This window comes from Jaculus jaculus, chromosome 5, assembly GCF_020740685.1.
Source record: "Jaculus jaculus isolate mJacJac1 chromosome 5, mJacJac1.mat.Y.cur, whole genome shotgun sequence".
NCBI lineage: Eukaryota > Metazoa > Chordata > Mammalia > Rodentia > Dipodidae > Jaculus > Jaculus jaculus.
Genome location: NC_059106.1, coordinates 13,510,768 through 13,525,046, shown reverse-complemented (window position 1 = coordinate 13,525,046; position 14,279 = coordinate 13,510,768). Strand labels below are relative to the sequence as shown.

Sequence of the window (14,279 nt, the reverse complement as noted above, 5' to 3'; positions counted from 1 at the left end):
AAGTTGCTTCACACTGCCCATGGCCATTTCCAAAACACAAGACCATGTTGCAAACTTAATGACCCTCTCTTTCCTGCATTTCTTATACTCCACAATACCAGGTAGGCTGCCAATTTCTTAATGCAGGGGAGAATAAAGCAGACTTTGAAGAACAGGGCACTCCTTGAGCACTCAGGCCCCTGTAAAAGAGTCTACATTCTTCCTCTTGCCTCAGTGCAGGTTAGCTGGCCCAATCTCAAAGTTATAATCTCTCAATTACAGCTGAAAAGGTAGCAGATTGGGCCTAAAAATTTCTTTCTGTGCCATACCTCTCTGTGCACACCAGTCTATTTCTACACAAAGCAACCCTACACAACTTCTCAGGACACAGCCATTACAACAAACCTCTCACACAAACTGCTTCTAGCCCAGTCCATGCAAAGCTCTTTCTCACCCTCATAAGCCAAATCTCACCACCCATAGTTCTTACTGCATTGAAGTCTTTCAACTCTGATCAGAATGCTCCATCAAGTTGTACTTACAGCACTGCAAGGCATCTCTTAGGCTAAGGTTTCAAAACCTTCCACATTCCTCTAGAAAATCAGCTCCAAAATGCCAAAGCCACACAGTCAGGTGTCTAGCAGCAATTCCACTCTTTGATACCAACTATTACTATTGCACTCAGGTTTGCATTGCTGGTAGAAATCACCAGCCAAGAGCAGCTTGTGGGTAAAGGGGGTTTATTTTGGTTTACAGACTTGAGGGGAAGCTCCACAATGGCAGGGGGAAATGACAGCATGAGCAGATAGAGGACATCATCCCCTGGCCAACATCAGGTGGACATCAGGAACACAAGACTGTGCCAAACACTGGCAAGGGGAAACTGGCTATGATACACATAAGCCTGCCCCCAACAATACATTGCCTATAGGAGACTTTGATTCCCACATTTCTATCAGCTGGGAACTAGCATTTAGAACACCTAAGTTTATGGGGGACACCTGAATCAAACTACCACAGAAGTGCATGGGCAGTTGGATTATTTTGGCCCCATGACCAACCTAGGAACACAGAGGCCCTGTGGATGCAGTGTGTGTAATTTGTATGTAAGTGTGCAGGGCAAGATTAAGGATTCAGTTTAGAGTTATAAGCAAAAGTCTAGAGGAGGGCTGGAGAGATGGCTTAGCAGTTAAGGTACTTACCTATGAAGCATAAGGACCCACGTTCAACTCTCCAGATCTCAGGTAAGCTGGATGCATGAAGGTGAGGCAAGCTCAGCGTCACACATGTCCACTAGGTGGCCCAAACATCTGGCATTCCATTGCAGTGGCTGAGGCCCTGGCATGCCAATTCTCTCTGTGTCTCTAAAAAAATTTTTTTTAAATTTAAAATCCAGTGGAATGTGTAGACCTGAGGAAGTTGGATCCTTGAGGACCCTTGGTAAGCAGAGGAAAGCAGAAGCTGAAAGACGAGTGTGTACTTTTTTTTTTTGTGAGGTAGGGTCTCACTCTGTCCCAGGCTCATCTGAAATTCACTATGTAGTCTCAGGCTGGCCTCAAACTTATGGAAATCCTCCAATCTCTGCCTCCTGAGCACTGGAATTAAAGGTGTGCACACCATGCCTGGCTGTAGTTACTTTTAGTGCCAGGGATGGAACCGAGGGCTTTGCACAAGCTAAGCAAGCACTCTGCCTGGGAGCTACACCCCGACCTTGGTTGTAGAGACAATCTTGTTACTTAGCCTAGGCCAGTCAGGCACTCACGGTCCTCTGTCTCAGCCTCCTGAGTGCTGGGGTGCGGGGATCAGGAGTGTGTGCCACCGTGCACCGCCTTGTGTCCCAGTTTCGCCTGAAGTTGGCTCTGTTCCCTCGGTTGCTCCTTGGGACAGGCAGTTCTGATTTTTTTTTTTAAATAAGCACTGTTAATTTTTTTTTGTTGTTTGTTTGTTTTTGTTTTTTTGAGGGAGGGTCTCACTCTGACTCAGGCTGACCTGGAATTCACTATGTAGTCTCAGGGTGGCCTTGAACTCACGGCAATCCTCCTACCTCTGCCTCCCAAGTGCTGGGATTAAAGGCGTGCACCACCACGCCCGGCTAGCACTGTTAATTTAAAAAGACCCTTTCCTTCAATTGCCTTACGGAAGCCCCATTCTACAAATACTTTTTAAAAAAGTCTTATCTGCCCAATGAATCTTGGAGTTGATTTTTTTTTTTTTTTTCTAAATCTAGAAGTAGGGACAAGAACATGAAGCTGTGGTCATTACTTTTTTATAGTCAGTGGTTTTTAATATACTTGAAAAAAAAAACTATTGTGGAAAAGTCTTTTCTTCTCTAGACAGGGATAATTAAATGCCTGGGTCTAGGCTCCAAATAGGCTAACCGAACTGCCTTTCACTGTAGCTTTTAAGAGGACGATTATAAATTTTAGTTACTACTAAGCCATCATAATTGGAAGGTCTCTAGTATGAATTTTTACGTAAGCAAATAACCATCCTACTTATTGGCTTCTAAGATGGAATTATAGTATGGGGATTTAAAAACATTTTGTTTTCTTTGCATGAAAAAAGAGTATGTCAAAGTCACAGCATCCAGTAAGAAGTTTATACTTTCTGTTCATAAGGGATTGTCTATATCTCTACCATCCCGCTCCATGAGCCGCAAACCTTGGTAACCCGCCACCCCTCCTCAGGGGCTGCACTGGTTATACTGTGAGATCAGTTTTCTTCCTGTTGACGTGACCTCAAGCTACCGGCTCAACTCACTCTTCATATGATTTCTCTTTCCTTCTCTCTGCTTTCCCATCCACTCATCAGTTTTGAGTCTTAGAAGTAATAGGCACCACGTTTTGTGTTCAAGGCCCCTTAAATACAGAAAAAAAAAGTCTACACCTCTTGGCCCACTTTTAAGTTGACAGCTAATATAAGTCATCAAAACAAGTAATTTGTAAGAGAGGTAAATATCCAGTTTATTATAAACATGAACAGATGTTATAGTTCTCTTTAAATTCAGATTATAACTTACAAATGTTGTTGCTATATGCAACCAGGTTCCTGCATCTGTTAAAAATTCAAGGAGGACGTTTTTTGAAGTTAAGAATTGTGGGACTGGGAAGATGGCTAAGCCGTTACAGGCACTTGCTTGCAAAGTTTGCCAACCTGAGTTCAATCCCAGGCAATCCAAGTAAGCTAGACACCAAAAGAGGCCCTGAGACACCCCTCCCATGCATAAATAACTTTTTCAATTATAAATTTTATTTTAACTTACCATAGTTTTCTTTTCTTCCCTAAATGCCATGTTTATTTTTTCTAGAAAAATTTAAAAGATATTTTTAAAATATTTTATTTTTATTATTTTGTTGAGAGAGAGAGAGGAGAGAATGGGTGCACCATGGCCTCCAGCCACTACAAATAAACTCCAGATGTATGTGCCACCTTGTGCATATGGCTTATACTTCAGAAGACTGAAAATTTAATTTTCACTTTGATCCTGTTTGATTAAAAAAATTCACGACACCACTACCATACGAATTTAAAACAGAATGTAATAAAATTAAGTCCTATCTATATAATCAGCAAATTATCAGATAAGACATTTAGTTATCTCATAGTTATCATCTCACAGCTGCAATAAGCACAAGGCAATGCTGATGCCCAGGTACCAGCAGCACTCGGCATTTTGTCTGAAAGCTTCACATCAGTGTTTCTGTTCTCAGCAACTCATCTAGGAAAATGGCAGTGCTCAGAAATACAAAAACTAGTCTGGCCAAGATGGTGACTGCCTAGCTGTGCTGCAGATCCCGGGGAAAGAAAGATAGATGCAGATCCTAAGGAGAGAGCCACCCATCATACCTCAAAAGGGCCCGGGCTGAAACTAAGAACAATTGGCGAAACAAGCAAGGGTGCTGTTTTCCTGGTGAACCGGATACCAGCACAAGGGGGAAGGAGACCAACACAGAGAAAAATCAACTCCTACCAAATCAGAGAGCCAGAGCCTCAGAGGCTCCCAACACCTCATCACTGAAGCAGACCAAAAATGAACCCAACATGGCTCAGGGAAATTTTGCGGGAGGGGGGGGGCAGAAAGAATGTCAGAGCCACATGTTGGGTCATGATATACGGAGACATTTATCTTACCCATAATTGTGGGCTAACCCAACAATGCATGACCCATATACCTCAACAAGGAGGGGCCAAGGGGAGGGGGTAAGTCACAGATGAGCCTAATATGGTACTAAACTGACTGTATTTGCTGAATACAAAACTAATTAAGAAAAAAAATAAAACTTGTACAAAAAGAAAAAGAAATACAAAAACTATTATGTTCAGTAGGTGGTCCTCTACATGATCAATAAGAGAATTCTTTATAAAATTAGGTTTAAATGCAAAATGTCTTGATAATTACCACCTCAAAGGTCAATGTCAGAAAAATACAAAAAAAAAACCAGACATACTCATTAATATCATTTCCCTTTGAGAAAAAGTCAGAAATGCTTCCATTCCAAGAGATAAGCAATAATGATTCTGAAATTGTGATTAATATATTGTATGCCTTTTAAGCCAACATAAACTTTTCACCTCTGAGGGCAAGTCTTTTATATTCTTAATATCCTGTCCAGAATAGAACCTCATTTTAAACCAGTGTTTGAATCAACTTCATAATCCTAAAGCCATTTTTCTTCATACAGTGTTTTCACTTGAAAACATAAGCTGCCAAATGGCACCCAGCTGCCAGTTATAAAGAACTAGTACTACAAATTGAGCATCATCGTTCAATGGAAATACTGACCAGTAATATTTTAGCTTTTCAGAGCTTAAGAGTATTTGCATAACACCTTGCCGATGGGATTCAAGTCTAATCAAAATTCGTCTCCATCTCATTTAACCTGAAGCAATGTTATTTTCTGTGCTCCTGTATTTTAGCTGCAGCCCTTCACAAGTTCAGGTGTGGAACCCACTGCTTGCAGAGTCATGCCTGCGCATGTTTCAGATTTGACAGGGCTTTGGATTTTCGGATTAAACATGCTCCAGTATGGTAAATGCCGATTCAAAGTAACTGTCAGCAGAAACTAAGAAACTTCTACCCCAGCCTACAAGTTACAACAGTATCGAGGTCAGAACATGATTCTCCTATATGGTCAGATGTAATTTATCAAATAATACTTCCATGAACATGAATGAAACCTTCGCGAGTCCTTCCAAAGCTGCATGATTTCCAAATGGTTTTCCTCCGGTTGCACAGCCTCCCCATTCCTTTAGTCTTTTTTTTTTAGTCGGTTAGCTTTTGCAATATTTTCTTGATGGTTTTTCCTTCCTCTTTTGCTCTTTCTCCTTGGCCTTAATCATCTTGGCCAATTTCCAGGACAGGACAGCGCTTGCTAGGAAGAGTGGAGTGAGGCCCGAATGACTGTGGTAAGGAAGCCACATGGGTCTTTTGCAGCCCATTCCACGACATACTCAGCCCACACCTTTATGTTGAACATCTTTTTTTAAAAAATTTTTATTTATTTATTTATTTGAGAGCGATAGACACAGAGAGAAAGACAGATAGAGGGAGAGAGAGAATGGGCGCGCCAGGGCTTCCAGCCTCTGCAAACGAACTCCAGACGCGTGCGCCCCCTTGTGCATCTGGCTAACGTGGGACCTGGGGAACCGAGCCTCGAACCAGGGTCCTTAGGCTTCATAGGCAAGCGCTTAACCACTAAGCCATCTTTCCAGCCTATGTTGAACATCTTTGTAACAGTCTTAGAAAACTTCTGCTTGAGCAGTGATCTCTAATTTTTAAAATTTTTTTTTTGTTTATTTTTATTTATTTATTTGAGAGCAACAGACAGAGAGACAAAGAGGGAGAGGGAGACAGAGGATGGGCGCGCCAGGGCCTCCAGCCACTGCAAATGAACTCCAGTCGCATTTGCCCCCTTGTGCCTCTGGCTAAGGTGGGTCCTGGGGAACCGAGCCTCGAACCGGGGTCCTTCGGCTTCACAGGCAAGTGCTTAACCATTAAGCCATCTCTCCAGGCCTGATCTCGAATTTTTTAAAAAATATTTTGTTTATTTATTTGCAAGCACAGAGAGTGTGAGAATGGGTGTGCCAGGTTGCAAATGAACTCCAGTGGCATGTGCCATCATGTGCATCTGGCTTATGTGGGTCCTGGGGAATTGTACCTGGGTCCTTTGGCTTCGCAGGCAAATGCCTTAACCACTAAGCCATTTCTCTAAGCCCGGATCTCTAATTTTTTCCTGGGCTCATCAGTGCGCCAAACATAATCTCAGAAGACCCTTGGTCATTGTCTTTCTTTGTTCTACAATACACTTCTGAGAGGTTTTTGTTCATGATATCAGTGATTTTGCTCTTCAGCCAAAAAAAAAAAAAAGGCCAGGCTGGCTTCCCCCCTTCCCGGTTGTCCCCTGCTCCTGGCAAGAGAGGGCGGAGGCCATGGTCTAGAGACCCAGATGGGGGAGTGGGGGAGGCTCGTAAGTGCCAAGATGCCCACCGTCTCGCCCTGCCCAGCATGGCTGTAGCCATGCATGATGCCCCCAACTCCCCCCCATCCATATCCCATGGGCTCCAACTCTAGAAATTTTTAAATTGGTAACACAAATATATTTCTCATAATAAGTATAGAGATATAAAATTAAAAAGTTCTTGTTTCTTGCCTCCAATAGATGTAAATATAGCCATTACTGGTATGTAGTGTATGATTTTTATAATTATGAAACTTAATGAAGGAGCACTGAACTCCTGTTTTTAGTAAGGTGGATGCAGAGGAAGTGGGTGCAGCTCTGACTAGTGAGGGCTTGCTCCACCCTGACATTTCTATTGCTTTTGCATAACCTCAGTCCTAGATTCCTGAGGCCTACCGTTAGCAGGTGGCCCCTTGATTCTTATAGGGAAACACCCATTTGAAAGGTGGAAGTTCAAATCCCTGGGTAGAAGGAACATCTATGTAGCTTTGGTGGGAACAGGGAGGCAAATGCGTTTTCTGCCAAACTGTCACATATGCAGTGACTCTCCATGACTCCATGACTGTTACCTGGATGACAACATAGTTTTGCACCTGTCCCCAACTGTGTTTTCGTTCCCTTTTAGGACAGGTGCTGGTTTGGTCCATGACTCTGTGAGAACTCCATCTCACTACCTCAGGGAATCCCAATGGCAGATGGATGAGTCAACCTAGAGGTGTGTTGTGACTTAAAGGAAGGGCGAGGGGCTGACCAGCTCCCTCGGGCCACTTTCTAGGGACACTGATCCCATTCATGAAGGAGGAGTCCCAGGATCTTATCACCAAACCAATCTCTACCTCTTTTCTCTCTCTTTTTCTTTTTTCTTTCTTTCTTTCCTTCTTTCTTTCTTTCTTTCTTTCTTTCTTTCTTTCTTTCTTTCTTTCTTTCTTTTTTTCTTCCTTTCTTTTTTTCAGGGTTGGATCTCACTAACCTAGGCTGACCTGGAACTCACTCTGCAGTCCCAGGTTGGCCTCGACCTCGCAGCAATCCTCCTGCCTCTGCCTCACAAGTGTGGGGACTAAAGGAGTGAGCAACCATAGCTGGCAGGCCAATCTCCACCACTTAATACAAGAGAAAAGTATGTTTCAAGGTCTTAATTTAAAGAGGGTACCTTTGGACTATACCAGGCAAAAAAGTGAATTTTACTATCATTCTTGCTTTTATAAAAAAATATTTTTAGGACTGGAGAGATGGCTTAGCAGTTAAGGCACTTAAATGTAAAGCCAAAGGACCTAGGTTCAATTCTCCAGTACCCACGTAAGCCAGATGCACAAGTGGCACATGTGTCTGGAATTTGTTTGCAGTGACTAGAGGCTCTGGGCGCCCACTCTTTCACCCATTCTTTCTCTCTTACCTGCCCCCTTCTCTCTCTCTCTGTCAAATAAATAAGAAAATAAAAATATGTATATATATATATATATATATATATATATATATATATATATATATATATTTTAGTTTTTCTGAGGTAGGGTCTCACTTTAGCCCAGGCTGACCTGGAATTCACTCTGTAGTCTCAGGCTGGCCTTGAACTCACAGGGATCCTCCTACCTCTGCCTCCCGAGTGCTGGGATTAAAGGCGTGCACCACCACGCCCGGCCCAGTATTTTAAAAATATTTTTATTTATTTATACATAGGGAGAGATAGAGAAAAGAGAGACAGAGAGAATGGGCCACTTTGTGCATCTGTCTTTACATGAAAACTGGGGAATTGAACCTGGGTTGTTAGGTTTTATAGACAAGCACCTTAACCACTGAGCAATCTCTTCAGCCCTTTCTTTTTCTCCTTCAGTTTGAAAAGCATTCTCTGTCTCTTTCCCCTGACCCAGCAGTCATTTACTATTTAAGGTCATTCCCCTGAAGCCATGAATTAGCTGCACCTGCTTTTAAGTTCAATTGATCCATTAGTGAGGCGCTCACGCTCTCCCCGTCCCCCTTCTCTCTCTGTGTTTTCTTTTCCTGGTAGAACCCAATAACTAGAAAAGTTTTGGGAGAGCAAGACAGAGATCTTGAAGATAGTGGTGTGAGACGTGGGTGAGGAAGTGGGTTTTTCAGCTAATATACACATGTTGGCTGCTGTGGTATTATATTTTGTCCCCACTGGGGAAAATTCTCTTGAGGTGGAGTTGTGTGGTTTGGCACAACTGATTTGTTAAGTCTGGAATGAACTGTACCCAGTGTGTTTAGTTTCTGGAATCCCAAGAAATGTTGAAATGGGAATGCCAAGTAGCCTGTGGGCGTGAGCAGAACTTCCGAGAACATGCATGGATCGGGGCTCTTCTGCTCTCCTTGGGACTCTGTTGGATGAGTGACATTAAAATATTTACCACTTTAGTTTCTGAGTCTTTACGATGAGAGAAGTGACCTCTCCAGAAATTTCTGCCACTTTACATGAAGCCAAATCTCAGAGGAAGAGCACACATGAATTTTGTCTATCTGCATAAACTTCCCACAGGACACAATGTGATGTAGTGAAAAATCTCTACCGCAGGACTAGCTGACACTTCACACCTCTGATCCCTCATTTAAAAAAATATTTTATATTTATTTATTTATTTATCCAAAAATGCATGCATGTTAGAAATAGAGACAGGGAGAGTACAAGCATTTTGGGTTCTCTTGACACTGCAAATGAACTCCAGATGCAGGTGCCACTTTGTGAGTCTGGCTTTACATGTGTACTGGGGAATTGAACCTGAGCTAGAAGGCTTTGCAAGCAAATGTCTTTAACTGCTGAGCCATCTTCCCAGCCTAAATCCCTCATTTATAAAAGTAAAGGGATCTTAAGTGATCTCTAAAGTCCCATTAACTTCCATGACTTTGGTGGGAGGCAGAAGGGAGAACTGGTAAGCTGTTTGGATGTTTTCAAAAGTGTGATATTGATGTCGCAGTTGAAATTTCGGAATGCAGTCACACATGGCCTGAATTGTAACTGTTGTTAACATGCTGGCATTCAGTGTGGGAAGAACGAGGCAGTCACTTGTAATGGGCACTTGAAATCTCAAATCTCAACACTTGGGACATTTGTTTGCTAACTATATAACAGAGTACAATGGGCTAGGAGGGTTTGGAACAGAAATTTATTTTTTCAAATTTCTGGAGACCTGAACATCTTTTTAAAAGTATTTTTGTTCATTTGTTTGCAAGGAGAGAGAGAGAGAGAGAGAGAGAGAGAAAGAGAGAGGCAGGATGGATGCAACGGGCTCTCTTGTTGCTGCAAATAAACTCCAGAAATATCCAGAATATATTTGTGCATCTGGCTTTACTTGAATGTTGGGGAGATAAACCTGGGTCAACAAGCTTTGCAAGCAAGTGCCTTTAGCTGCTGAGCCATCTCCCAGCCCAAGACTGGCCATGTGAGATTAAGGTGTCTGTGAGCACTGGGGGTGTTTGTGAGAGAGAAGCTGCGAATATTTCTTGTCCACCTTCTGATGTTTTGTTGGCAATAACTGGACCTACTGGCTCACAGAATCATCGTGTTGCTGCGATATTTCCCTCCTTGTGTTTATCTTCAGGTTCCCTCTTTTTTTACTTTTATTTTTTAATTTTTATTTATTTATTTGAGAGTGACAGAGAGAGAGAGAAAGAGAGAGAGAGAGAGAGAGGATGGGAGCGCCAGTGTTTCCAGCCACTGCAACCGAACTCCAGATGCGTGCGCCCCCTTGTGCATCTGGCTAACGTGGGTCCTGGGGTATCGAGCCCAAACTGGGGTCCTTAGGCTTCACAGGCAAGTGCTTAACCGCTAAGCCATCTCTCCAGCCCAGGTTTCCTCTTTTTTATAAAACCAGTCATACTAGCTTAGGGGTCCAACATACTTATATGAGTTTATTTAAATGAATTCATCAACACACCCTTATTTCCAGATAAGGGTACTATCAAAATTAATGGGAGTTTAGCCGGGCATAGTGGTGCACACCTTTAATCCCAGCACTCGGGAGGCAGAGGTAGGAGGATCGCCGTGAGTTCAAGGCCACCCTGAGACTCCATAATAATTTCCAGGCCAGCCTGGGCTAGAGTGAGACCCTACCTCAAATAACCAAAAAAAAAAAAAAAATTAATAGGAGTTTGGACTTTAATATATGAATTTGAGAGGAACTTTATTCAACCTGGAAAACTTGGAAATGGGATAAGCTAGGGGAAGTTGAGGTTCCATATAAAATAAAATGTTTGCATCACTTGAATCCTGCCTTGTGGATATCTCGTAGTAGGCTTCCGAGGCTGCCTTTGGCACGTCGCTTTCATCCCGCAAGACTCCTTTGACTGGCACCTGCACACAGGAACGGGCTTGTCGTCTGCTCTTTCCCTGACTGCAACTTGTCATCCTCCTGATAGGACCAAAGAAGCTCAAGGCATCAGCTGGTCAGTTCCTTCATTCACATGCCACTCCGCCAGACAGTGGCCACTGTCTCCGCCCCCGATTGTCAGCCGGAAGAAGCTGCCAAAACATACACATGACATCTGGTGTGGTTGGTAAACAAGGGGAACCCCGAGCAAGCCTTTGATTTGAATGAGCTTGCAGTTGAGCTGGGAGGAACACAACCATGCATGCTTCCAGAAACAGCAGCAATGCAGCAGCCCCTTCAAGAGTTTGCAGGTGATTTGTCCCCAGCAAGGCACACATTAAGTCATAATTTTCCAGTGCGTTAGCGCTTGGGGTGGAGCTCCATGGGAGTGTTTAGCAAATAGAGGAGAACCTTCGTGAGTAGATTAATGCCATCTGGTGCAAGTGAGTGAGTTCTCACTGTTAGTTCCCACAAGGATGGATTCTTGAGACATTTTCTTTCTTCCTCCTCTTTTTTCTACAATGAATGACAATTACACGAAGCTCTCACCAGACGCTGCGCAGATGCCAGTGCCATAATCTTGGGTTTTTAGTTCTCTAGAACTGTGAGCTAAATGAACTTCTTTTCTTTGAAAACTACCCAGGCTGGGCTGAAGAGATAGCTTAGTGGTTAAGGTGCTTGGCTGTAAAATCTTAAAGAATCCAGGTTCAATTCCCCAGGACCCACATAAGCCAGATGCACAAGGTGACTCTTGCACCTGGAGTTCATCTGCAGTGGCTAGAGAATCTGGTGTGCCCATTCTCCCATCTGTCTGTCTCCCTCTCTCTCTCTCTCTCTCTCTCTCTCTCTCTCTTTCTCTCCCTACACACACACACACACACACACACACACACACACACACACACACACATATCTTATATAAATTTCAAACTTCCCAGGCTCAAGCATTCTGTTATAGTAACAAAAAGAAAATGCACATAGACCCTTCAGTAAAATCGTAAGCAGGTGAGCGTGTGGACTCTGCCATGGAACTCCTGTCAATAAGTACCATTCCTCAGCTTTGCTTGGTTTCACCACAGCAGCAGCCGCAGTTGGCTTTCTTTTGGATATCATCTTTTTCCTGTTGTATTTTGAAAGCGCATGAGTAGTAAAAAACCACACGCCACCCTCCCATGTCTGCACCAACCCCAGTGGACACAGCCATCAAGCCTGGAGTGCTGAAATTTGTCTCGTCAGGACTCACATGTGTTCGAAATACTAGCTAACCCAACAGCCTTGTAGGTCTTGCCTTAAAGCACATCACACTGACTTGCAGGAGCTCTTGCCCCTTTCCCGTTGGCCGGTGGTGTGACCTGGGCAAACTCTGACAAAGGCAGAAAGGAAGCCAGGCCCTCCTGAGGCCATGGGAACTAAACACTGGGCCAGGGCCAAGAGAAAGGAGGTAAAGGATTCTGGGAAAGACATCCTGGATAGACGGACTGGACTGTTGTCACGCTTCCCTTCCTGGATTTCCATTGGAAAAGTTCCTGCGGTGAAAACTTCCTGGGCTCACTTAGTTCTCTTTTCATATTGTAGCAAATGCCTGGTGATTAACTTTCGCTGCATTGCTCGATTGCCTCTTCCTTCCATCAGCTCCATGGGCACGGGGGCCACCTCCAGCAGTCGATCCGTAGCTGTGATGGAGGGACTGAGGCTTAGATGAAGAGCGAGGGGGCAAACTGGGGCACCCCAATACGCAGATGAGGAGCGAGCATTCCTGAGGAAGTCTCACGGGACAAAGAAAGGACGGAAGGATGATACTGAAGCTACTATGGAAAACTGGCTGCATCTCAGCCAGGAAAAGCCTACAAGGAAAGAGTGAAGACCTAGCCAGGTCACAGCCTGGAAGGATGCCGTGGTGGCAGTGTTGCTGGGCGATGTGAGAGGTTGGAGAGGGGCTGGAGAGATGGCTTAGCGGTTAGGCGCTTGCCTGTGAAGCCTAAGGACCCCGGTTCGAGGCTCGGTTCCCCAGGACCCACGTTAGCCAGACGCACAAGGGGGCGCACGCATCTGGAGTTCGTTGGCAGCAGCTGGAGGCCCTGGCGTGCCCATTCTCTCTCTGTGTGTCTCTCTGCCTCCTTCTCTCTGTTGCTCTCAAATAAATAAAAATGAACAAAAAAATTAAAAAAAAAAAAAGAAGTTGGAGAGGAGCGTTTCTCGTCTGTGCTCTGTCCACCTGCCACGCTTACCTGGGCGTTGTCTCAACGCTCTCTGAACTCTCCTGCATCACAGCATTTCTGACGGAAGGTAGAAAATTCATTTTGTCAGAGAACCAGTTGGGAACCACGCTTGACATCAACAATGTTGCTAGAATTCAAGAAAGCCTCATAGTTTGAACAATTCAGCCACAAGTAAATAACAAAAAAAAAGTCCTTTAGCATTTTAGCTACTAGAACAAAAGCCAGTTATTCAGAAGATCTTTTACCATAAGTACCAGCCTCCTCCTTAGATACAAAGTATCTATGAAGTTAAATTTCCTTTGGAAAATTCTTTAACATTTTCAAAAATGAAAATGATTTTTCCTAGGCCAAATATTAAAAAAATATATAAACTATACCTATAATAACATATTACATTATAATATATATATTAATATATATAAACCATACATATAACATTCTATATAGCACATAGTATGTAGACTTATTACAATTTGGACTCATGTGTTGAAAATTTGTCCCCATCATTGAAAGGAATTACTCTATTGATGGATTGTCACTATGACATTATTGAAGGGGGGCACCGAGTGGCAGGCAATAGGTCACTGGGGGTATACCCTAAAAAGATATGCATCACCAAGATGGGCATGGTGGCACATGCCCTTAATCCCAGCTCTTGGGAGGCAGAGGTAGGAGGATCACCATGAGTTCAAAGCCACCCTGAGACTACATAGTGAATTCCAGGTCAGCCTGGGCTAGAGTGAGACCCTACCTCGAAAAACAAAAACGAAACAAATAAACAAACGAACAAAAAGATATGAATTATCTCAGGACCTTACTGTTTTTCTTTAATTTTTTCTTATTCTTTTTTGTATTTTCAAGGTAGGGTCTCACTCTAGCCCAGGAGGACCTGGAATTCACTATGTAATCTCAGGGTGGCCTTGAACTCACAAGGATCCTCCTGCCTCTGCCTCTTGGGTGCTGGGATTAAAGGCATGCACCATCACGCCTGGCTCCTTCTGTCATCTTTGGCTTCTGGCCAGCATGAGGTGAACAGCTTTCTTTTGTCACAGGTCAGAAGCATGGAACCAGCGGGCTGGGAGGATGGCTCAGTGATTCAAAGTGCTTGCTGCTCAGAGCCTGACAAATAGGACTTCGAACCCCCAGAATCTGCATACAGCTGGGCACAGTGGTGTACACAGCGTGCATCCCCACTGCTTGCAGTAATTGGGCCAGCTAGTTTAACATCAGCAGCAACAAACAAAAAGAACAAGATGAAAGGCAAGGGAGTCCCTATATCCGAGGTTACCCCCTGACCTCCA

At 43.7% G+C, this 14,279-nt stretch overlaps 1 pseudogene; it reads right to left on the bottom strand.

Moving 5' to 3' along the window:
• Positions 1–5,228: 5,228 nt before the first annotated feature.
• Positions 5,229–5,456, bottom strand: LOC123460603 (annotated as a pseudogene).
• Positions 5,457–14,279: the final 8,823 nt, after the last annotated feature.